Genomic DNA, 24,446 nt, shown 5'->3' on the forward strand with positions numbered 1-24,446 from the left:
ACCAATATAGCCACCTTTCTTTGCAAGGACACTCAAAAGCCTGCCATCCATGGATTCTGTCAGTGTTTTGATCTGTTCACCATCAACATTGCGTGCAGCAGCAACCACAGCCTCCCAGACACTGTTCAGAGAGGTGTACTGTTTTCCCTCCTTGTAAATCTCACATTTGATGATGGACCACAGGTTCTCAATGGGGTTCAGATCAGGTGAACAAGGAGGCCATGTCATTAGATTTTCTTCTTTTATACCCTTTCTTGCCAGCCACGCTGTGAAGTACTTGGACGCGTGTGATGGAGCATTGTCCTGCATGAAAATCATGTTTTTCTTGAAGGATGCAGACTTCTTCCTGTACCACTGCTTGAAGAAGGTGTCTTCCAGAAACTGGCAGTAGGACTGGGAGTTGAGCTTGACTCCATCCTCAACCCGAAAAGGCCCCACAAGCTCATCTTTGATGATACCAGCCCAAACCAGTACTCCACCTCCACCTTGCTGGCGTCTGAGTCGGACTGGAGCTCTCTGCCCTTTACCAATCCAGCCACGGGCCCATCCATCTGGCCCATCAAGACTCACTCTCATTTCATCAGTCCATAAAACCTTAGAAAAATCAGTCTTGAGATATTTCTTGGCCCAGTCTTGACGTTTCAACTTGTGTGTCTTGTTCAGTGGTGGTCGTCTTTCAGCCTTTCTTACCTTGGCCATGTCTCTGAGTATTGCACACCTTGTGCTTTTGGGCACTCCAGTGATGTTGCAGCTCTGAAATATGGCCAAACTGGTGGCAAGTGGCATCTTGGCAGCTGCACGCTTGACTTTTCTCAGTTCATGGGCAGTTATTTTGCGCCTTGGTTTTTCCACACGCTTCTTGCGACCCTGTTGACTATTTTGAATGAAACGCTTGATTGCTCGATGATCACGCTTCAGAAGCTTTGCAATTTTAAGAGTGCTGCATCCCTCTGCAAGATATCTCACTATTTTTGACTTTTCTGAGCCTGTCAAGTCCTTCTTTTGACCCATTTTGCCAAAGGAAAGGAAGTTGCCTAATAATTATGCACACCTGATATAGGGTGTTGATGTCATTAGACCACACCCCTTCTCATTACAGAGATGCACATCACCTAATATGCTTAATTGGTAGTAGGCTTTCGAGCCTATACAGCTTGGAGTAAGACAACATGCATAAAGAGGATGATGTGGTCAAAATACTAATTTGCCTAATATATATATATATACATAGATAGATAGATAAATAGATAGATAGATTTTTATTATTATTATTTTTTTTTGGTCCAGTCACATTAAAACAGAAGAAAAATAGAAACAAATTTTCTTTGAAAGGAAACCTGTTTTTATTTAAATTAAAAATATAACCTTTATTATTATAAATTTAATTTCAATATTATAGACAAAATCAGTTTATTTTGACTAATTTAACCTATGCATTTCTAAAAATATTAAAAAAAATACAAATATTCTAACAAGTATACTTTTTCAGTTAAAAATGGATCTGTAAATTACAGTTGTTATAATTTTTTTTTTAGAAAAATAGATTGGCATCATAAATTAGAATACAATCAAAAGAGAGACTATCACTTGCTGCTACATTTTTTAAACCAGAGAGTTTGAATTACTAAAAACAACTATTTTGTCTAATTTACTGAAACAGAGCAGATTTTTTTTTAACAAAAACTCATCTATATACAATCCTATATGACCTACTGTTTATAGTAACAGAATCACAACATAGTTTCAGAACTGTCTCTATGAATAGTGTATCATGAGCCATCATACTTGAACCACTAAAAATTGAGTGGCTTAAGCACTGCAGTGGCTTTTAATCTCTATGTGAGCCCCTATTGCATAATAGATACAGTATCCTATGACTGTCAATATTATGTGTAGCAGCACACAGTAAACCCCCCTATTTACCTCTAACTGGAATAAATTTGTCCTGATTCCAACAACTTTCTTTACCTCAAATCAATTTTACCCCTAGTATCCCCTCACTAAACAAAGCCTTCTTAGCTGTCCCCTCATAGTAAAGCCCTAATACATGTCCCAATGATAAATAAATTCACCTATCACATAACTCCTCCCCTAAATGATCAAAAACTACTTTAAAATAATAAACAACATAATCTTACCATTTGTCATGGGTTTCTGGTCATCAGGAACAGACCTTGTTGCAATGGATGCTCACCTTGGTCTGCTTTTGGAAAGGGCTTGCTCATCGTTTTGTAGAAAAAATAACAATGGGTTAATCATTCAGCATTGTAGATTAGTGCATAACTGTCATCAACAAGCCTGTCCACGTTACTTATTTGTTAATGTTAGACATACGGGGTGTGGTTAGGTATAAAGTGTGGTGGTGCCCGGGATTGGGTCAGCGTTCTTATAGTTAGTGTTACAGTTAGTGGGGCGTCATGTCAGAGTTATCTGGTATTGAGTATTGTGGTAGAGGAGTCCACAGTTATGGTTAATTGAACAGGACCATGAGGGAATAGGGTTATAGTTTAGTGGTGGGGATCACATGGTTAGATGACTAAAACACTAATATTAGAGCCTATGTAATATTGATACAATTGTTAAAGGGATTTTATCAGAAGCTCCTGGGCAGTTGCTACTATTATTTAGTAAACCACATATAATGGTTATTTTGCTTAAAAAAGTACTATCATGCCACTAAAATTGAGTTGCTATGTAATCTGGTTGTGCTAGATTTTTAAATTATAATGAATTGCATAGCATAAATCCCAAAATCTCAAACTTTTAGTTGTGAAAACTAAAAGGGCAAATGAAAGAGCATTACTTTCCCCTCCCCCTTAATATTTGGTTAAAGGGTTCAGAACCTGGGTTACGCTTGCTTATTGGTAACTAAATGTAGAACCTAAAATGGGCCGGCTCTTAAGAGTTACATTCCTGCTTTTTTTAAAGAAAGATAGCAAGAGAACGAAGAAAAAATAATAATAGAAGTAAATTAGAAAGTTGCTTAAAATTGCATGCTCTATCTGAATCACGAAAAGAAAAAAAAAAAATGGGTTTAGTATCCCTTTAAGTTAATTACCTTGAATTTTAAACCCCACTAAAAATGTAAAACACGGAAATAGTCCACAATGTTAAAAAACTTCATTCATAATATCATGCTTAGAACGTGTATAGTGTGACTATATACATAAGAATTAAAGATATATAGGAAAGACAATTATTTTCATGAAAAAATTCCAAGCTAATAAACTATTAGGTTTTAAAGCTGAGTGTTTATCACATACACATTATAAACACAACAATTATATCTTAAATCTTATTGCACAGGGACAATACAATGTACATCAGTTACAGTTGTCAAATAAATGTTTTCTTTTGCTTTGGTGCATGCTCCTTGTACATAATTAAATGTCTCTAATCATATTTTTCTTAGTATGGAAAAATTACTATATTTCCTTATCTGATAAAATGTAAAATTCCCACAATTAAATGGCTATGTACTGAAATGCCGCTGAATGGATTTTTGAGTATTTATGTAGCATTAGCTTACTATATCTGGTAATTAATCTTTTTTAAATTGTTTTTCCGTGGAAAGTGAAATTAAAGAACCACTGTTAATGAGGTTGAAAAAAACAAACTTAAAAATGTTACAGAATAATTTGGTTCCGCTAAACTTATAACAGTGACTCAAGTTTCATAATGTATCTAAATTTAAATATATCTGATTGTGTCACAGGAAATACCATTGTATGAAGAAACTGTTTGCAATGTGCTAGTCATCTTAAAGGGATAGTAAACCCAACTTTTTTCTTTCATGATTCAGATAGAGCATGCAATTTTTCTTATTTACTACTATTATTAATTTTTCTTCCTTCTCTTGGTATCTTTATTTAAAAGGCAGAAATGTATGTTTAAGAGCCGGCCCATTTTTGGTTCAGCACCTGGGTTGCACTTGCAAATTGGTTAGATACATTTACCCACCAATAGGCAAGTGCAACCCAGGTTCTGAACCAGAAATGGGCCGGGTCTTAAAAATACATTTCTGCTTTTTAAATTAAGATAACAAGTGAAGGAAGTAAAATTGATAATAGGAGTAAATTGTAAAGTTGCTTAAAATGGCATGCTCTATCTGAATTATGAAAGAAAAAAATTGGGTTTACTATCCCTTTAATGGACATGAATGTCAATAGTATGCTGAAGCTGTACAGCATACAGGAACACTGACTGGTACACATGCCTTTCACAATGCATCGTCTTTTGGTTTATATCCTCACATACACCTAGATTACAAGTTTTGCGCTATAAAGGGTATTGAACAAATGTCACCCTCCATAGCGCTGCCATTACAAGTTTTGAAAAAGCCACCATGTGCGTGCGATATGGTTGTATTGAGCTCCATACCGCACAGAATACAAACGCTGCTTTGATGTGCTCGTGCACGCTTTCCCCATAGACATCAATGATGTGTCAGAAAAAACCTAACACCTGCGATCGCAGAATGAAAAGCTCCGTAACGCAGCCCCATTGATGTCTATGGGGAAAAAAGTTATGTTTAAACCTAACACCCTAACATAAACCCCACGTCTAAACACCACTAATCTGCTGCCCCCGACATCGCCAACACCTACATAATGTTATTAACCCCTAATCTGCTGCTCCCGACATCGCCCCACTGGAATAAATTTATTAACCCCTAATCTGCCACTTCCGATATCGCCACCACTATAATAAAGTTATTAACCCCTATTCTCCACACCCCAACATTGCCCACACTATAATAAAGATATTAGCCCCTATTCCGCTGCTCCCCGACATTGCCGCCATTAAATAAAGCTATGATCCCCTAAACCCCTGGCCTCCCACATCACTACCACTAAATAAACCTATTAACCCCTAAACCGCCAGCCCCCCACATTGCAACAACCTAAATTAAACTATGAACCCCTAAACCTAACCGTAACCCTAAATCTAACACCCCCTAACTTTAACATAATTAAAATAGACCTAAATTAAAGTTACAATTATTAATTAAATAATACCTTTTTAAAACTAAATACATACTTACCTGTAAAATAAAACCTAAGCTAGCTACAATATAACTAATAGTTATATTGTAGCTAGCTTATGTTTTATTTTTATTTCACAGGTAAGTTTGTATTTATTTTAACTATGTAGACTAGTTAGTAAATAGTTATTAACTATTTACTAACTACTTAGTTAAAATAAATACAAACTTACCTGTGAAATAAAACCTAAGCTGCCTTACACTAAAACCTACCATTACAAAAAATAAAAAACACTAAAATGACAAAAAATAAAAAACCTACCATTACAAAAAATAACAAACTATCTGCTAGATTACGAGTTTTTGTTGGTAAGGCTTGCGGCTCTAACGCTCCTTTTTTTTCCACCTCTCCCTTAAGCCAACGCTGGTATTACAGGTTATTTTAAACCTGGCGTTAGCCGCAAAAAGGTGAGCGTAGAGCAGAATTAAGGTAGGAAAAATCCGATTGGTTGATTTAATCAGCCAATCGGATTGAAATTCAATCCCATTGGCTGATTGGATCAGCCAATAGAAATGACCTTGCATTCTATTGGCTGATCCAATCACCCAATCGGATTGAACTTCAATCCGATTGGCTGATTAAATCAACCAATCGGATTTTTCCTACCTTAATTCCGATTGGCTGATAGAATCCTATCAGCCAATCGGAATTCGAGGGACGCCATCTTGGATGACATCATTTAAAGGAACCGTCATTCGTCATTAGTCCGTCGTGCTTGAAAGATGCTCCGCGCCGGATGTCTTCAAGATGGAGTCGCTCCTCGTCGGATGGAAGAAGATAGAAGATACCGCTTGGATGAAGCCTTCTGCCGGTCCGGATGTCCTCTTCTGCCCGGATATGATGAAGACTTCTGCCGGTCTGGATGTCCTCTTCTGCCCCATCGGATGACCACTTGTGCCCGGCTGGGTGAAGACGGCTCAAGGTAGGGTGATCTTCAATGGGGTAGTGTTAGGTTTTTTTAAGGGGGGATTGGGTGGGTTTTAGAGTAGGGGTGTGTGGGTGGTGGGTTGTAATGTTGGGGGGGTATTGTAATTTTTTTTACAGGTAAAAGAGCTGATTACTTTGGGGCAATGACCCACAAAAGGCCCTTTTAAGGGCTATTTGTAATATAGTATAGGGTAGGGCATTTTATTATTTTGGGGGGCTTTTTTATTTTATTAGTGGGCTTAGATTAGGTGTAATTAGTTTAAACTTCTTGTCATTTTTATTTCAGTAATTTAGTGTTTGTTTTTTTCCGTAATTTAGTTTATTGAATTTAATTGTAATTAATTGTAGATAGTTTAGGTAATTAGTTTAATGATAGTGTAGTGTTAGGTGTAACTGTAACTTAGGTTGGGATTTATTTCACAGGTAATTTTGTACTTATTTTAGCTAGGTAGTTATTAAATAGTTAATAACTATTTAATAATTATTGTACCTAGTTAAAATAAATACAAAGTTGCCTGTGAAATAAATATAAATCCTAAGCTAGCTACAATGTAACTATTAGTTATATTGTAGCTAGCTTAGGCCTAGATTTAGAGTTTGGCGGTAGCCGTGAAAACCAGCGTTAGAGGCTCCTAACGCTGGTTTTAGGCTACCGCCGGTATTTGGAGTCAGTCAGGAAAGGGTCTAACGCTCACTTTTCAGCCGCGTCTTTTCCATACCGCAGATCCCCTTACGTCAGTTGTGTATCCTATCTTTTCAATGGGATCTTTCTAACTCCGGTATTTAGAGTTGTGGCTGAAGTGAGCGTTAGAAATCTAACGACAAAACTCCAGCCGCAGAAAAAAGTCAGTAGTTAAGAGCTTTCTGGGCTAACGCCGGTTTATAAAGCTCCTAACTACTGTACTCTAAAGTACACTAACACCCATAAACTACCTATGTACCCCTAAACCGAGGTCCCCCCACATCGCCGCCACTCGATTACATTTTTTAACCCCTAATCTGCCGACCGCCACCTACGTTATACTTATGTACCCCTAATCTGCTGCCCCTAACACCGCCGACCCCTATATTATGTTAATTAACCCCTAACCTGCCCCCCACAACGTCGCCGCCAGCTACCTACAATAATTAACCCCTAATCTGCCGACCGCAAAGCGCCGCTACTTACGTTATCCTTATGTTCCCCTAATCTGCTGCCCCTAACATCGCCGACCCCTATATTATATTTATTAACCCCTAACATGCGCCCCTCAACGTCGCCTCCACCTACCTACACTTATTAACCCCTAATCTGCCGAGCGGATCTCACCCCTACTATAATAAAGTTATTAACTCCTAATCCGCCTCACTCCCGCCTCAATAACCCTATAATAAATAGTATTAACCCCTAATCTGCCCTCCCTCACATCGCCGACACCTAACTTCAAGTATTAACCCCTAATCTGCCGAATCTGAGCTCACCGCTACTCTAATAAATTTTTTAACCCCTAAAGCGAATTTTAACCCTAACCCTAACACCCCCCTAAGTTAAATATAATTTTATTCTAACAAAATAAATTAACTCTTATTAAATAAATTATTCCTATTTAAAGCTAAATACTTACCTGTAAAATAAACCCTAATATAGCTACAACATAAATTATAATTATATTATAGCTATTTTAGGATTAATATTTATTTTACAGGCAACTTTGTATTTATTTTAACCAGGTACAATAGCTATTAAATAGTTAAGAACTATTTAATAGCTAAAATAGTTAAAATAATTACAAAATTACCTGTAAAATAAATCCTAACCTAAGTTACAATTAAACCTAACACTACACTATCAATAAATTAATTTAATAAACTACCAACAATTATCTACAATTAAACCTAACACTACACTATCAATAAATTATTTAAATACAATATCTACAAATAAATACAATGAAATAAACTAACTAAAGTACAAAAAATAAAAAAGAACTAAGTTACAAAAAATAAATTTTTTTTTACAAACATTAGAAAAATATTGCAACAATTTTAAACTAATTACACCTACTCTAAGCCCCCTAATAAAATAACAAAGCCCCCCAAAATAAAAAAATGCCCTACCCTATTCTAAATTAAAAAAGTTCAAAGCTCTTTTACCTTACCAGCCCTGAACAGGGCCCTTTGCGGGGCATGCCCCAAGAAATTCAGCTCTTTTGCCTGTAAAAAAAACACATACAATACCCCCCCAACATTACAACCCACCACCCACATACCCCTAATCTAATCCAAGATGGCGTCCCTCGAATTCCGATTGGCAGATAGGATTCTATCAGCCAATCGGAATTAAGGTAGGAATATTCTGATTGGCTGATGGAATCAGCCAATCAGAATCAAGTATGAATCAGAATCAAGAATCAAGAATCAGAATCAAGCCAATAGAATGCGAGCTCAATCTGATTGGCTGATTGGATCAGCCAATCGGATTGAACTTGATTCTGATTGGCTGATTCCATCAGCCAATCAGAATATTACTACCTTAATTCCGATTGGCTGATAGAATCCTATCAGCCAATCGGAATTCGAGGGACGCCATCTTGGATGACGTCATTTAAAGGAACCGTCATTCGTCGTCTAGTCATCGGTTGAAGAGGATGTTCCGCGTCGGCTTGGAAGAAGATGGTTCCGCTCCGCTCCAGAAGAAAGAAGTTTGAAGATGCGGCTTGATAGAAGACTTCATCCCGATGATGGACTTCCGACTTCAGCCCGATGATGGATTTCTTCAGCCGCCGCTTGGATCCAGACTTCAGCCCGAGGATGGACTTCAATCTTCAGCCCCCCACTTGGGCTTGGATCAACACTTCTGAGGACCGATCGGTGAACCTGGTATAGTGAAGATAAGGTAGGAAGATCTTCAGGGGCTTAGTGTTAGGTTTATTTAAGGGGGGTTTGGGCTAGATTAGGGGTATGTGGGGGTGGGTTGTAATGTTGGGGGGGGTATTGTATGTGTTTTTTTTACAGGCAAAAGAGCTGAATTTCTTGGGGCATGCCCCGCAAAGGGCCCTGTTCAGGGCTGGTAAGGTAAAAGAGCTTTGAACTTTTGTAATTTAGAATAGGGTAGGGCATTTTTTTTATTTTGGGGGGCTTTGTTATTTTATTAGGGGGCTTAGAGTAGGTGTAATTAGTTTAAAATTGTTGCAATATTTTTCTAATGTTTGTAAATATTTTTTTATTTTTTGTAACTTAGTTCTTTTTTATTTTTTGTACTTTAGTTAGTTTATTTCATTGTATTTATTTGTAGATATTGTATTTAAATAATTTATTGATAGTGTAGTGTTAGGTTTAATTGTAGATAATTGTTGGTAGTTTATTTAATTAATTTATTGATAGTGTAGTGTTAGGTTTAATTGTAACTTAGGTTAGGATTTATTTTACAGGTAATTTTGTAATTATTTTAACTATTTTAGCTATTAAATAGTTCTTAACTATTTAATAGCTATTGTACCTGGTTAAAATAAATACAAAGTTACCTGTAAAATAAATATTAATCCTAAAATAGCTATAATATAATTATAATTTATGTTGTAGCTATATTAGGGTTTATTTTACAGGTAAGTATTTAGCTTTAAATAGAAATAATTTATTTAATAAGAGTTAATTAATTTTGTTAGATGTAAATTATATTTAAGTTAGGGGGGTGTTAGGGTTAGATTTAGCTTTAGGGGTTAATACATTTATTAGAATAGCGGTGAGCTCCAGTCGGCAGATTAGGGGTTAATGTTTGAAGTTAGGTGTCGGCGATGTTAGGGAGGGCAGATTAGGGGTTAATACTATTTATTATAGGGTTAGTGAGGCGGATTAGGGGTTAATAACTTTATTATAGTAGCGGTGCGGTCCGCTCGGCAGATTAGGGGTTAATAAGTGTAGGCAGGTGGAGGCGACGTTGTGGGGGGCAGATTAGGGGTTAATAAATATAATATAGGGGTCGGCAGTGTTAGGGGCAGCAGTTTAGGGGTACATAGGGATAATGTAAGTAGCGGCGGTTTACGGAGCGGCAGATTAGGGGTTAATAATAATATGAAGGGGTCAGCGATAGCGGGGGCGGCAGAATAGGGGTTAATAAGTGTAAGGTTAGGGGTGTTTAGACTCGGGGTACATGTTAGAGTGTTAGGTGCAGACGTAGGAAGTGTTTCCCCATAGCAAACAATGGGGCTGCGTTAGGAGCTGAACGCGGCTTTTTTGCAGGTGTTAGGTTTTTTTTCAGCTCAAACAGCCCCATTGCTTTCTATGGGGGAATCGTGCACGAGCACGTTTTTGAAGCTGGCCGCGTCCGTAAGCAACTCTGGTATCGAGAGTTGCAGTGGCGTTAAATATGCCTGTACGCTCCCTTTTTAGAGCCTAACGCAGCCATTCTGTGAACTCTCAATACCAGAGGTATTTAAAAGGTGCGGCCAGAAAAAAGCCAGCGTTAGCTACGCGGGTCGTTAACGACAAAACTCTAAATCTAGGCCTTAGGGTTTATTTTATCGGTAAGTATTTAGTTTTAAATAGGATTAATTTATTTTATTATGTTACATTTATTTCGTTTAATTTAAATTATATTTAAGTTGGGGGGGTTAGGGTTAGGTTTAGACTTAGGTTTAGGGGTTAATACCTTTAATATAGTAGCGGCGACGTTGGGGGTGGCAGATTAGGGGTTAATAAATGTAGGTAGGTGTCGGCGATGTTAGGTCAGGCAGATTAGGGGTTAATAAAATGTATTTACACTAGTTAAATTTAAAATTTAACTAGTGTGTGGCGGTTTAGGGGTTAATACATTTATTAAAGTGGCGGCGATGTCCGGTCGGCAGATTTAAATCATTTTATTATAGTGGGGGTGGCTCAGTTTAATGGTTAATAGGTAGTTTATGGGTGTTAGTGTACTTTGTAGCACTTTAGTTGAGAGTTTTATGTTCTGTCATTAGCCCATAAAACTCTTAACTACTGACTTTTAAATGCGGTAGAAGTCTTGACAAGAGAGGGTCTACCGCTCACTTCTTCCAAGACTCGTAATACTAGCGTTAGGCAAATCCCATTAAAAAGATAGGATACGCTATTGACATAAGGGGATTTGTGGTAGCCTCGAGTCGCGGAAGAAAAGTGAGCGCTAGACCCTTTCCTGCCTGACTCATAATACCAGTGGGCGTTAAAAAACAGCATTGGGACCTCTCAACGCTGCTTTTTAAGGCTAACGACAAACTCGTAATCTAGGCGAAAATTATCCAAAACAATAAAAATTATTCCTATTCTATTACCCTGTTTAAAAAATACCCACTCCAAAATAAAAAACCCTAATCTATAATAAACTATCAAGGGCCCTTAAAAAGGCCTTTTGTAGGGCATTGCTCTAAAGAAATCAGCTCTTTCTTTCATGTATTTGGCAAGAGTCCATGAGCTAGTGACGTATGGGATATACAATCCTACTAGGAGGGGCAAAGTTTCCCAAACCTCAAAATGCCTATAAATACACCCCCCACCACACCCACAATTCAGTTTTAAAACTTTCCCTCCTATGGAGGTGGTGAAGTAAGTTTGTGCTAGATTTCTACGTTGATATGTGCTTCTCAGCTTTTTTGAAGCCCGGTTCCTCTCAGAGTGCAGTGAATGACAGATGGATGTGAAGGGAGTATTACCTATTGAATACAATGGTCATCCTAACGGGGATCTATTTCATAGGTTCTCTGTTATCGGTCGGAGAGATTCATCTCCTACCTCCATTTTCAGATCAACGATATACTCTTATATACCATTACCTCTGCTGATTCTCGTTTCAGTACTGGTTTGGCTATCTACTTTATATAGATGAGTGACTTTTGGTAAGTATATTTCCTTTTATTTAAGACACTCTCAGCTATGGTTTGGCACTTTATATTTAAAGTTCTAAATATATGTTTGTACTTATATTTGCCATTATTCAGGTTTATCAGTATATTTCCTTTTTGCAGACTGTCAGTTTCATATTTGGGAAATGCATATATATATATATATATATATATATATAAAAAAATAAAAAATCTTACCTGAAGTTTTCAAATTGACTCTCTTTTCGAAATTGCAGGCTGTTAGGCTTGCGGGAGCGCAAAATGCTATAATTTATTGCGTCATTCTTGGCGCAAGACTTTTTTGGCGTAAGAATTACATTTGTTGACGTAATTTCGTAATTTCCGGCGTCTTGGTGCCGAGTTTTTTCACGTAGTTGTGTCATCTATGACGCTCGTGTTTGTTGCAGACATTTTTGGCGCCAAAAAATATTTTGTCAGTTGTGGGCGTCATACTAGGTGCCAAACTTTTGACATTATTTAAGACTTCATTTATGTTTGCTTCTGGTTTCCAGAGGCTTATTTTGTTTTGCATTTCTTTCCCATTCCTGAAACTGTCATATAAGGAAATTGATAATTTTGCTTTATATGTTATTTTTTCTCTTACATATTGCAAGATGTCTCAAACTGACCCTGTCTCAGAATCTACTACTGGAATCCTGCTGCCTGATGTCGGTTCTACCAAAGCTAAGTGCATTTGTTGTAAATTTGTGGTAACTGTTCCTCCGGCTGTAGTTTGTGATAGTTGTCATGACAAACTTTTACATGCAGACAATATTTCCATTAGATTAAAGAGAACCGAGATAGCACACAGAGTCTCTATAGAAGTGCGCAAAAGATCACAGCATGTGGCTGATGGCGGATTCGGCAAACGGCAATCCAGGCAGCTCTCTCAGAAATGGTGAGTGGACAACGGGAACCTGTGGATGACAGATGGAAGAGGCGCCTCATGGGACAAGTATCGTTTTAGGCAGCAAAGGGACACACATAGACAGCGGACCCCCCACACAGAGTGTTACTCACAAGAGCGGCGGTACAAACGTGTACCCAGACAGGCAGGACGGAACCAAAAGTCGCCCGTCAGACAGGCGTAAGCTCGGTACGCTAGGCAAACGTCACTCAGCGAGCAACGTCAGAGTAAACCCAGCAGGAGAACCAATAGAGTCGAAGGGAACTCGACACAGCGGACCTCCGAAGGGGATCAGGAACGTAACCAAATTGCTCCAGCGGCAATAGTAATAGAAAACAGGCAGGTGTGATGTACTCAAAGATACATTTATTGAGTACAAACAGATAAAAACAAGCGTACAGCAACGCGTTTCTCAACAAATAGTCTGATCAGCCTGATGAAACGACTATTTGTTGAGAAACGCGTTGCTGTACGCTTGTTTTTATCTGTTTGTACTCAATAAATGTATCTTTGAGTACATCACACCTGCCTGTTTTCTATTACTATTGCCGCTGGAGCAATTTGGTTACGTTCCTGATCCCCTTCGGAGGTCCGCTGTGTCGAGTTCCCTTCGACTCTATTGGTTCTCCTGCTGGGTTTACTCTGACGTTGCTCGCTGAGTGACGTTTGCCTAGCGTACCGAGCTTACGCCTGTCTGACGGGCGACTTTTGGTTCCGTCCTGCCTGTCTGGGTACACGTTTGTACCGCCGCTCTTGTGAGTAACACTCTGTGTGGGGGGTCCGCTGTCTATGTGTGTCCCTTTGCTGCCTAAAACGATACTTGTCCCATGAGGCGCCTCTTCCATCTGTCATCCACAGGTTCCCAATATTTCCATTAGTAGTAGTCCATTACCTGTTGCTGGTCCTTCAACATCTAATGCTCAGGATATTCCTGTTAATGTGAGAGAATTTGTTTCTAATTCCATTCAGAAGGCTTTGTCTGTCATACCGCCTTCTAACAAATGTAAAAGTTCTTTTAAAACTTCTCATAAATTTGATGAATTTTTAAATGACCGACAAAATTCTGATTTATCTATCTCTGATGAGGATCTATCTTGTTCAGAAGATTCTGCCTCAGATATTGACACTGACAAATCTTCATATTTGTTTAAAATGAAGTATATTCGTTCCTTATTAAAAGAGGTGTTGATTGCATTAGATATGGAGGAGACTAGTCCTCTTGATATTAAAACTAGTAAACGTTTAAATTCAGGTTTTAAAGGTAGTTATTCCTGAGGTTTTTCCAGTTCCTGATGCTATTTCAGATGTGATTTCTAGGGAATGGAATAGACTGGGTACTTCTTTTACTCCTTCTTCAAGGTTTAAGAAATTGTATCGTTTGCTGACTGATAGATTGGAGTTTTGGAAAAAATCCCCAAAGTTGATGGGGCCATCTCTTCTCTTGCAAAGCGTACTACTATTCCTACGGCAGATAGTACTTCTTTTAAAGATCCTTTAGATAGGATACTTGAATCTTATCTACGGAAGGCTTATTTATGTTCAGGTCATCTTCTTAGGCCTGCTATTTCTTTGGCTGATGTTGCAGCTGCTTCAACTTTTTGGTTAGAAACCTTAGCGCAACAAGTACCAGATCATAATGTTTATAGCATTGCTAAGTTAATTCAACATGCTAATAATTTCATTTGTGATGCCATTTTTGATATCATTAGAATTGATGTTAGATATATGTCTTTAGCTATATTAGCTAGAAGAGCTTTATGGCTTAAATTTTGGAATGCTGATATGACTTCTAAATCAATGTTGCTATCTCTCTCTTTCCAAGGTAATACATTATTTGGTTCTCAGTTGGATTCAATTATTTCAACTGTCACTGGGGGGAAGGGAGCTTTTTTGCCTCAGGATAAAAAATCTAAGGGTAAATTTAAGGCTGCTAACCGTTTTCGTTCCTTTCGACAAAATAAGGAACAGAAACCTGATCCTTCCCCTAAAGGAACTGTTTCCAATTGGAAGCCTTCTTCAGGCTGGAATAAATCCAAGCCATTTAAAAGATCTAAATCAGCCCCCAAGTCCACATGAAGGTGCTGCCCTCATTCCAGCTCAGCTGGTAGGGGGCAGACTAAGATTTTTCAAGGATGTTTGGATCAATTCAGTCCAAAATCTTTGGATTCAGAACATTGTCTCTCAGGGGTATAGAATAGGTTTCAAAGTGAGACCGCCTGTGAGAAGTTTCTTTTTCTCACGCATACCAGTGAGCCCAGAAAAAGCTCAGGCTTTCCTGAAGTGTGTTTCAGACCTGGAGTTATCTGGGGTAATTGTGCCAGTTCCTTCTCAGGAACGGGGTCTGGGGTTTTATTCAAATCTGTTCATTGTCCCAAAGAAGGAGAATTCTTTCAGACCAGTTCTGGATCTAAATATTTTGAATCGTTATGTAAGAATACCAACATTCAAAATGGTGACTATAAGGACTATTCTGCCTTTTGTTCAGCAAGGGCATTCTATGTCCACAATAGACTTACAGGATGCATATCTTCATATTCAGATTCATCCAGATCACTATCAGTTCCTGAGATTCTCTTTTCTAGACAAGCATTACCAATTTGTTGCTCTTCCTTTTGGCCTAGCGACAGCTCCAAGGATCTTTTCAAAGGTTCTCGGTGCCCTACTCTCTGTAATCAGAGCGGGGTATTGCAGTGTTTCCTTATTTGGACGATATCTTGGTACTTGCTCAGTCTTTACGTTCTGCAGAATCTCACACAAATCAACTAGTGTTGTTTCTTCAAAGACATGGTTGGAGGATCAATTTACCAAAGAGTTCTTTGATTTCTCAGACAAGGGTAACCTTTTTAGGTTTACAAATAGATTCAGTATCCATGACTTTGTCTTTAACAGACAAGAGACGTCTGAAATTGGTTGCAGCTTGTCGGAACCTTCAGTTTCAATCATTCCCTTCAGTAGCTATGTGCATGGAGGTTTTAGGTCTCATGACTGCAGCATCGGACGCGATCCCCTTTGCTCGTTTTCACATGAGACCTCTTCAGCTTTGTATGCTGAGCCAATGGTGCAGGGATTATACAAAGATACCACAATTAATATCCTTAAATCCCAATGTTCGACTATCTCTGACTTGGTGGTTAGATCACCATCGTTTAGTTCAAGGGGGCCTCTTTTGTTCATCCAACCTGGACTGTGATCACAACAGATGCAAGTTATTCAGGTTGGGGAGCTGTCTGGGGATCTCTGACAGCGCAGGGGGTTTGGAAATCTCAAGAGGCGAGATTACCAATCAATATTTTGGAACTCTGTGCGATTCTCAGAGCTCTTCAGTTTTGGCCTCTACTGAAGAGAGAACCATTCATTTGTTTTCAGACAGACAATGTCACAACCGTGGCTTATGTCAATCATCAGGGTGGGACTCACAGTCCTCAAGCTATGAAAGAAGTATCTCGGATACTTGCTTGGGCGGAATCCAGCTCCTGTCTAATTTCTGCGGTCCATATCCCAGGTATAGACAATTGGGAAGCGGATTATCTCAGTCATCAGACTTTACATCCGGGAGAGTGGTCTCTTCACCCAGATGTGTTTTTTCAGATTGTTCAGATGTGGGGGCTTCCAGAAATAGATCTGGTGGCTTCTCATCTAAACAGGAAACTTCCCAGGTATCTGTCCAGGTCCAGGGATCCTTAGGCGGAAGCAGTGGATGCGTTGACACTTCCTTGGAATTATCAACCTGCTGATATTTTTCCGCCTCTAGTTCTTCTTCCAAGAGTGATTTCCAAAATCATAGTGGAGCGTTTGTTTGTACTGCTGGTGGCTCCAGAATGGCCACACAGGTTTTGATATGCGGATCTTATTCGGATGTCCAGTTGCCAACCTTGGCAACTTCCGTTAAGGCCAGACCTTCTATCTCAAGGCCCATTTTTCCATCAGGATCTGAAATCATTAAATTTGAAGGTATGGAGATTGAACGCTTAGTGCTTAGTCATAGAGGTTTCTTTGACTCACTGATTAATACTATGTTGCACGCTCATAAGTCTGTGTCTAGAAAGATTTATTATCGAGTTTGGAAGACTTACATTTCATGGTGCTCTTCTTATAAATTCTCTTGGCATTCTTTTAGAATTCCTAGAATTTTACAGTTTCTTCAGGATGGTTTAGATAAGGGTTTGTCTGCAAGTTCCTTGAAAGGACAAATCTCTGCTCTTTCTGTTCTGTTCCACAGAAAAATTGCTAATCTTCCAGATATTCATTGTTTTGTTCAGGCTTTGGTTCGTATCAAGCCTGTCATTAAATCAATCTCTCCTCCTTGGAGTCTTAATTTGGTTTCAAAGGCTTTACAGGTTCCTCCGTATGAGCCTATACATTCTCTGGACATTAAATTACTTTCTTGGAAAGTATTGTTCCTTTTGGCCATCTCTTCTGCTAGAAGAGTTTCTGAATTATCTGCTCTTTCTTGTGAGTCTCCTTTTCTGATTTTTCATCAGGATAAAGCGGTTTTGCGGACTTCGTTTAAATTTTTACCTAAAGTTGTGAACTCCAACAACATTAGTAGAGAAATTGTTGTCCCTTCTTTGTGTCCTAATCCTAAGAATTCTCTGGAGAGATCTTTACATTCTTTGGATGTGGTGAGAGCTTTGAAGTATTATGTTGAAGCTACTAAAGATTTCAGGAAGACTTCTAGTCTATTTGTTATCTTTTCTGGTTCTAGGAAAGGTCAGAAGGCTTCTGCCATTTCTTTGGCATCTTGGTTAAAGCTTTTGATTCATCTTGCTTATTTGGAGTCGGGTAAATCCCCGCCTCAGAGGATTACAGCTCATTCTACTAGGTCAGTTTCCACTTCCTGGGCTTTTAAGAATGAAGCTTCTGTTGATCAGATTAACAAAGTAGCAATTTGGTCTTCTTTGCATACTTTTTCTAAATTCTACCATTTTGATGTTTTCTCTTCTTCAGAAGCAGTTTTTGGTAGAAAAGTACTTCAGGCAGCTGTTTCAGTTTGATTCTTCTGCTTATAATTTCAGTTATTTTCATTATAAAGATTAAAACTTTTGATTTGGGTTGTGGATTAATTTTTCAGCGGAATTGGCTGTCTTTATTTTTATCCCTCCCTCTCTAGTGACTCTTGCGTGGAGTTCCACATCTTGGGTTTTTTCTATCCCATATGTCACTAGCTCATGGACTCTTGCCAATTACATGAAAGAAAACATAATTTATGTAAGAATTTACCTGATAAATTATTTTCTTTCATATTGGCAAGAGTCCATGAGACCCACCCTTTTTTATGGTGGTTATGATTTTTTTGTATAAAGCACAATTAGTCCAATTCCTTGTTGATGCTTTTTGCTCCTTTCTTATCACCCCACTTCTTGGTTATTCGTTAAACTGAATTGTGGGTGTGGTTGGTGGTGTATTTATAGGCATTTTGAGGTTTGTGAAACTTTGCCCCTCCTGGTAGGATTGTATATCCCATACGTCACTAGCTCATGGACTCTTGCCAATATGAAAGAAATGAATTTATCAGGTAAATTATTGCATACATTATGTTTTTTCTACAAAAGAAAAAAATACACCCCTAACAGTATACAAACCCTCACCCCCAAATCCACAAAAAATAAAGTACAACCTAATCTACCCATTAGTTAGTTTTTTTTTTATTTTGTGGGTTTGGCGGGGTGGGGGTTTGTAATGTTAGTGGGTCTTTTCATATTTTTTTTTAAAAAGAGCTGATTTCTTTAGGGCAATGCCCTACAAAAGGCCATTTTAAGGGCTATTGGTAGTTTATTATAGATTAGGTTTATTTTATTTTGGGGTGTTTTTTTTAAAGATAATTCATTGTTATTTTGTGTAATGTTTTTTTTTTTTCTTTTTGGGGTGGGTTTTTCGTTTTTAGAATAGCCATTTTTTATTTTTTAATGGGCAGCAAAAGAGCTGAATGCCCTTTTAAGGGCAATGCCCATATAAATGCCCTTTTCAGGGCAATGGGTAGATTAGGTTTTACTTTATTTTTATTTTGTGGGGGTGGGGTTTGTATACTGTTAGGGGGTGTTTGTTTTTCTTTTGTAGGAAAAGAGCTGATTTCTTTAGGGCAATGCCCTACAAAAGGCCCTTTTGAGGGCCCTTGGTAGTTTATTATAGATTAGGGTTTTTTATTTTGGGGTGTTTTGTTTTTTTAAACAGGGTATTAGAATAGGAATCATTTTTATTATTTTGGATAATTTTGTTTGTTATTTTTTGTGTTTTTTATTTTTTGTAATGGTAGGTTTTTTTAATTTTTGTGATGGTAGGTTTTAGTGTAAGGCAGCTTAGGTTTTATTTCACAGGTAAGTTTGTATTTATTTTAACTAGGTAGTTAGTAAATAGTTAATAACTATTTACGAACTAGGGGAGCGATCCGATATACGGCGCAGGTTTCAGCACAAGTGAGGGAACCCGTGCCGCCCGTAATTTCATCTCGTACATCGGGGTATTACATATACCCCGCCGGCAGTTCCTAAAGTGCCGTAAGTCTGATAAACTAGCGAATACGATGTCCAGAAATAAGCATAAGTACAAATTTCTGGAATCAGCAGTGACTTACGGCACTTTAGAAACTTTTAAATCTCCCGTAACTGTCTAACACACCTCCCAAAAATAAGCCCGACACGTATACCCCTATATCCGCAATCCCCCCTCTCACTCCTAATAATAAATGTATTAACCCCTAAACCGCCATAGCCCACACCGCAAGTAATAACTAAATTATTAACCCCTAAACCGCCATAGCCCACACCGCAATAAACCTATTCTAGTATTAACCCCTAAACCGCCATAGCCCACACCGCAAGTAATAACTAAATTATTAACCCCTAAACCGCCATAGCCCACTCTACAATAAACCTATTCTAGTATTAACCCCTAAACCGCCATAGCCCACACCGCAATAAACCTATTCTAGTATTAACCCCTAAACCACCATAGCCCACATAGCCTATTAAATCTATTAACCCCTAATCTGCCGCCGCCAACGTCGCCACCACTATAATAAAGTTATTAACCCCTAAACCTAAGTCTAACCCTAACACCCCCCTAACTTAATTATTATTTAAATAAATCTAAATAATATTACTATTATTAACTAAAGTATTCTTATTTAAAACTAAATACTAACCTATAAAATAAACCCTAAGATAGCTACAATATAATTAATAATTACATTATAGCTATTTTAGGATTTATTTTTATTTTACAGGCAACTTTGTATTTATTTTAACTAGGTACAATAGCTATTAAATAGTTAATAACTAGTTAATAGCTACCTATTTAAAATAATTACAAATTTACCTGTAAAATAAAACCTAACCTAAGTTACAATTACACCTAACACTACACTATCATTAAATAAATTAAATTAATTAACTACAATTAGCTAAAATTAAATACAATTAACTAAAATAAACTAAAGTACAAAAAAACTAACACTAAATTACATAAGAAAAAAAAATTACAAGAAGTTTAAACTAATTACACCTAATCTAAGCCCCCTAATAAAATAAAAAATCCCCCGAAAATAATAAAATGCCCTGCCCTATACTAAATTACAAATAACCCTTAAAAGGGCCTTTTGCGGGGCATTGCCCCAAAGTAATCAGCTCTTTTACCTGTAAAAAGAAATACAAGCCCCCCCAACATTACAACCCACGACCCACACACCCCTATTCTAAAACCCACCCAATCCCCCCTTAATAAAACCTAACACTACCCCCTTGAAGATCACCCTACCTTGAGCCGTCTCCACCCAGCCGGGCACAAGTGGTCATCTGATCCGTGCAGAAGTCTTCATCCGATGGGGCATTAGAGGACATCCAGACCGGCAGAAGTCTTTATCCTTTCCGGGCAGAAGAGGACATCCGGACCGGCAGCCGTCTTCATCCAAGCGGCATCTTCTATCTTCTTCCATTCGACGAGGTGCGGCTCCATCTTGAAGACATCCGATGCGGATTTAAAGGCTATTTGTAATTTAGTATAGGGTAGGGCATTTTATTATTTTGGGGGCTTTTTTATTTTATTAGGGGGCTTAGATTAGGTGTAATTAGTTTAAACTTCTTGTAATTTATTTATTTTTTCTGTAATTTAGTGTTTTTTTGTACTTTAGTTTATTTTAGTTAATTGTATTTAATTTTAGCTAATTGTAGTTAATTAATTTAATTTATTTAATGATAGTGTAGTGTTAGGTGTAATTGTAACTTAGGTTAGGTTTTATTTTACAGGTAATTTTGTAATTATTTTAACTAGGTAGCTATTAAATAGTTATTAACTATTTAATAGCTATTGTACCTAGTTAAAATAAATACAAAGTTGCCTGTAAAATAAAAATAAATCCTAAAATAGCTACAATGTAATTATTTATGATATTGTAGCTATCTTAGGGTTTATTTTATAGGTAAGTATTTAGTTTTATATAGGAATACTTTAGTTAATAATAGTAATATTATTTAGATTTATTTCAATAATAATTAAGTTAGGAGGGTGTTAGGGTTAGACTTAGGTTTAGGGGTTAATAACTTTATTATAGTGGTGGCGACGTTGGCGGCAGCAGATTAGGGGTTAATAGATTTAATAGACTATGTGGGCTATGGCGGTTTAGGGGTTAATACTAGAATAGGTTTATTGCAGTGTGGGCTATGGCCATTTAGGGGTTAATAATTTAGTTATTACTTGCGGTGTGGGCTATGGCAGTTTAGGGGTTAATACTAGAACAGGTTTATTGCGGTGTGGGCTATGGCAGTTTAGGAGTTAATAATTTAGTTATTACTTGCGGTGTGGGCTATGGCGGTTTAGGGGTTAATACTAGAATAGGTTTATTGCGGTGTGGGCTATGGCAGTTTAGGGGTTAATAATTTAGTTATTACTTGCGGTGTGGGCTATGGCGGTTTAGGGGTTAATACATTTATTATTAGGAGTGAGAGGGGGGATTGCGGATATAGGGGTAGACGTGTCAGGCTTATTTTTGGGAGGTGTGTTAGACAGTTACGGGAGATTTAAAATTTTAGTTAGTTTTCTCAGACGCCGGCAGTTTCTAAAGTGCCGTAAGTCACTGGTGACTCCATAAATTTGTACTTACGCTTATTTCTGGATATCACTAGTTTATCAGACTTACGGCACTTTAGGAACTGCCGGTGGGGTATATGTAATACCCTGATGTGCGAGGTAAAATTACGGGCGGCTCGGGTTCCCTTGTTTGCGCCGAAACCTGCGCCGTATATTGGATCACGCCCCTAGTATACCTAGTTAAAATAAATACAAACTTACCTGTGAAATAAAACCTAAGCTAGCTACAATATAACTATTAGTTATATTGTAGCTAGCTTAGGTTTTATTTTACATGTAAGCATGTATTTAGAATAGGTATTATTTAGTTAATAATTGTAACTTTAATTTAGGTATATTTTAATTATGTTAAAGTTAGGAGGTGTTAGGTTTAGGGTTATGTTTAGGGGTTAATAGTTTAATTTAGGTTGTTGCGATATGGGGGGCTGTCGGTTTAGGGGCAGGGGCGGACTGACAAGTCAGGTAATTTGGCCCTTGCCCGAGGGCCCGCATCTTAGAGGGCCCACCACCACTGCCATCATGCAGCTCTAAGGATTTTTTATTTTTATTATTTTACATAAATTACATTAAAAAAATTTTTTTATTATTTGCTGGAACTTTTTTTTAGGGGGGGCAGGAGATGGAGGGTCGTGGGTGCGGCGGGTGGGGGATGGGGTCGTGTGTTCAGGGGGGAGCGGAGCATGATGAACCCAGCCTAGGAGGAGGAAGAGAGCGGTAACGTACATTGCTTGTAAGGTTAGAGAAAGCCCAGACAGAAAGACTGAGATGACTGAAATAGCCTGAATACTTCAGACAATCCAAGTCTGCTCTATTTAAATGCATTGCTGATGATGACAAAATGTAAAGCAACAGGGGCAGAGGAACCGAGCACCCAGTTCCTTGTGCTATATGAAGAGCAGGTTTATTTTAACACTTCCTACTGCCATCACTATAAGAGTCCTCCCAAATATTATTACCAGTTATATTGCTGGACTCAATGTCTTAATATAAAGATTGAGAGGTTTATTAAAAACTGAATTTAATAATGAGCTATAGCTTATAGTACTAATAAATGGGCAATATTTTTACATTGATATAATCCTATTATATAAAAGGCCAAGTGTGTTTGTCCGAAGCTGTCATGCACAGTAGAGACAGCACGAGGACAAGCACACCTGGCCTTACCTGACATGCTGTTGCTGCAAAAGTGTGCGTGACCGGGTGGGAGTGTGGGCGTGGTCGGGCGTGGTCGTGGCCCACGGGGAACATGGGTGTGGACGGGTGTGGTCGGCGCAAGAGAGAGGGGAGAGAAATAGAAAGAGAGGGGGAGAGACAAAAAGAGATAGGAAAGAGCTAAAGAGAGGGGGAAGAGCAGAAGAGAGGGGAAAGTGCAGAAGAGAGGGGGGAGAGAGAGCAAAATAGAGGGAAGAGAGAGAAAAAGAGAGGGGAAGAGAGAGAAAAATTGAGGGGAAGAGAGAGAAAAAGAGAGGGGGGAGAGAGAGCAATAAAGAAGGGGGAGAGAGAGAGAAAAAAAGAGGGGGGAGATAGAGAAAAAGAGAGGGGGAGAGAGAGCAAAAGAGAGGGGGAGAGAGAGCAATAGAGAGGGGGAGAGAGAGAGCAAAAGAGAGGGATGATGAGAGAGAGCAAAAGAGAGGGGAGAGAGACAGAGCAAAAGAGAGGGATGGAGAGAGAGAGCAAAAAAAAGGAGAGAAACAGAGCAAAAGAGAGGGGGAGAGAGAGAGTGCAAAAAAGAGGGGGAGAGAGCACAAAATATAGTGGGGGGGAGAAAGAGTGCAAAAGAGAGGGGGAGAGAGAGAGCACAAAAGAGAGGGGGAGAGAGAGATCGCAAAAGAGAGGGGGAGAGAGAACGCAAAAGAGAGGGGGAGAGAGAGCACAAAAGAAACGGGGAGAGAGTGCAAAATAAAGGGGGGAGAGAAAGCAAAAGAGAGGAGGAGAGAGGGAGCAAAAGAGAGGGGGGAGAGAGAGCGCAAAAGACTGAAGAGCTCTGAAAATTGCACGGAGTTCCAAAATATTGATTGGTAATCTCACCTCCTGAGATTCCCAAACCCCTTGTGCTGTCAGAGACCCCCAAACAGCTCCCCAACCTGTCAGACTTGCATCTGTTGAAATCACAGTCCAGGTTGGAAGAACAATAAGAAGCCCCCTGAACTAAACGATGGTGGTCTGTCCACCACGTCAGAGAGTGTCGTACAATCGGTTTTAAAGATATTAATTGAGATATCTTTGTATAATCCCTGCACCACTGGTTCAGCATACAGAGCTGGAGAGGTCGCATGTGAAAATGAGCAAAGGGGACCGCGTCCAATGCAGCAGTCATAAGACCTAGAATTTCCATGCATAAGGCTACCGAAGGGAAAGATTGAGACTGAAGGTTTCGACAAGCTGAAACCAATTTCAGACGTCTCTTGTCTGTCAGAGACAGAGTCAAGGACACTGAATCTATCAGGAAACCTAAAAAGGTTACCCTTGTCTGAGGAATCAACTAACTTTTTGGTAAATTGATCCTCCAACCATGTTCTAGAAGAAACAACACTCATAAAAGACTGGAAAGGTTCTTTCTAGTGAAAATGAGCAAAGGGAATTGAATCCAATGCTGTGGCCATAAGACCTAAAACTTCTGTGCATATATAGCAACTGAAGGAAATAATAGAG

Source organism: Bombina bombina, chromosome 5 (assembly GCF_027579735.1).
Source record: "Bombina bombina isolate aBomBom1 chromosome 5, aBomBom1.pri, whole genome shotgun sequence".
In the NCBI taxonomy this organism is placed as follows: Eukaryota; Metazoa; Chordata; class Amphibia; order Anura; family Bombinatoridae; genus Bombina; species Bombina bombina.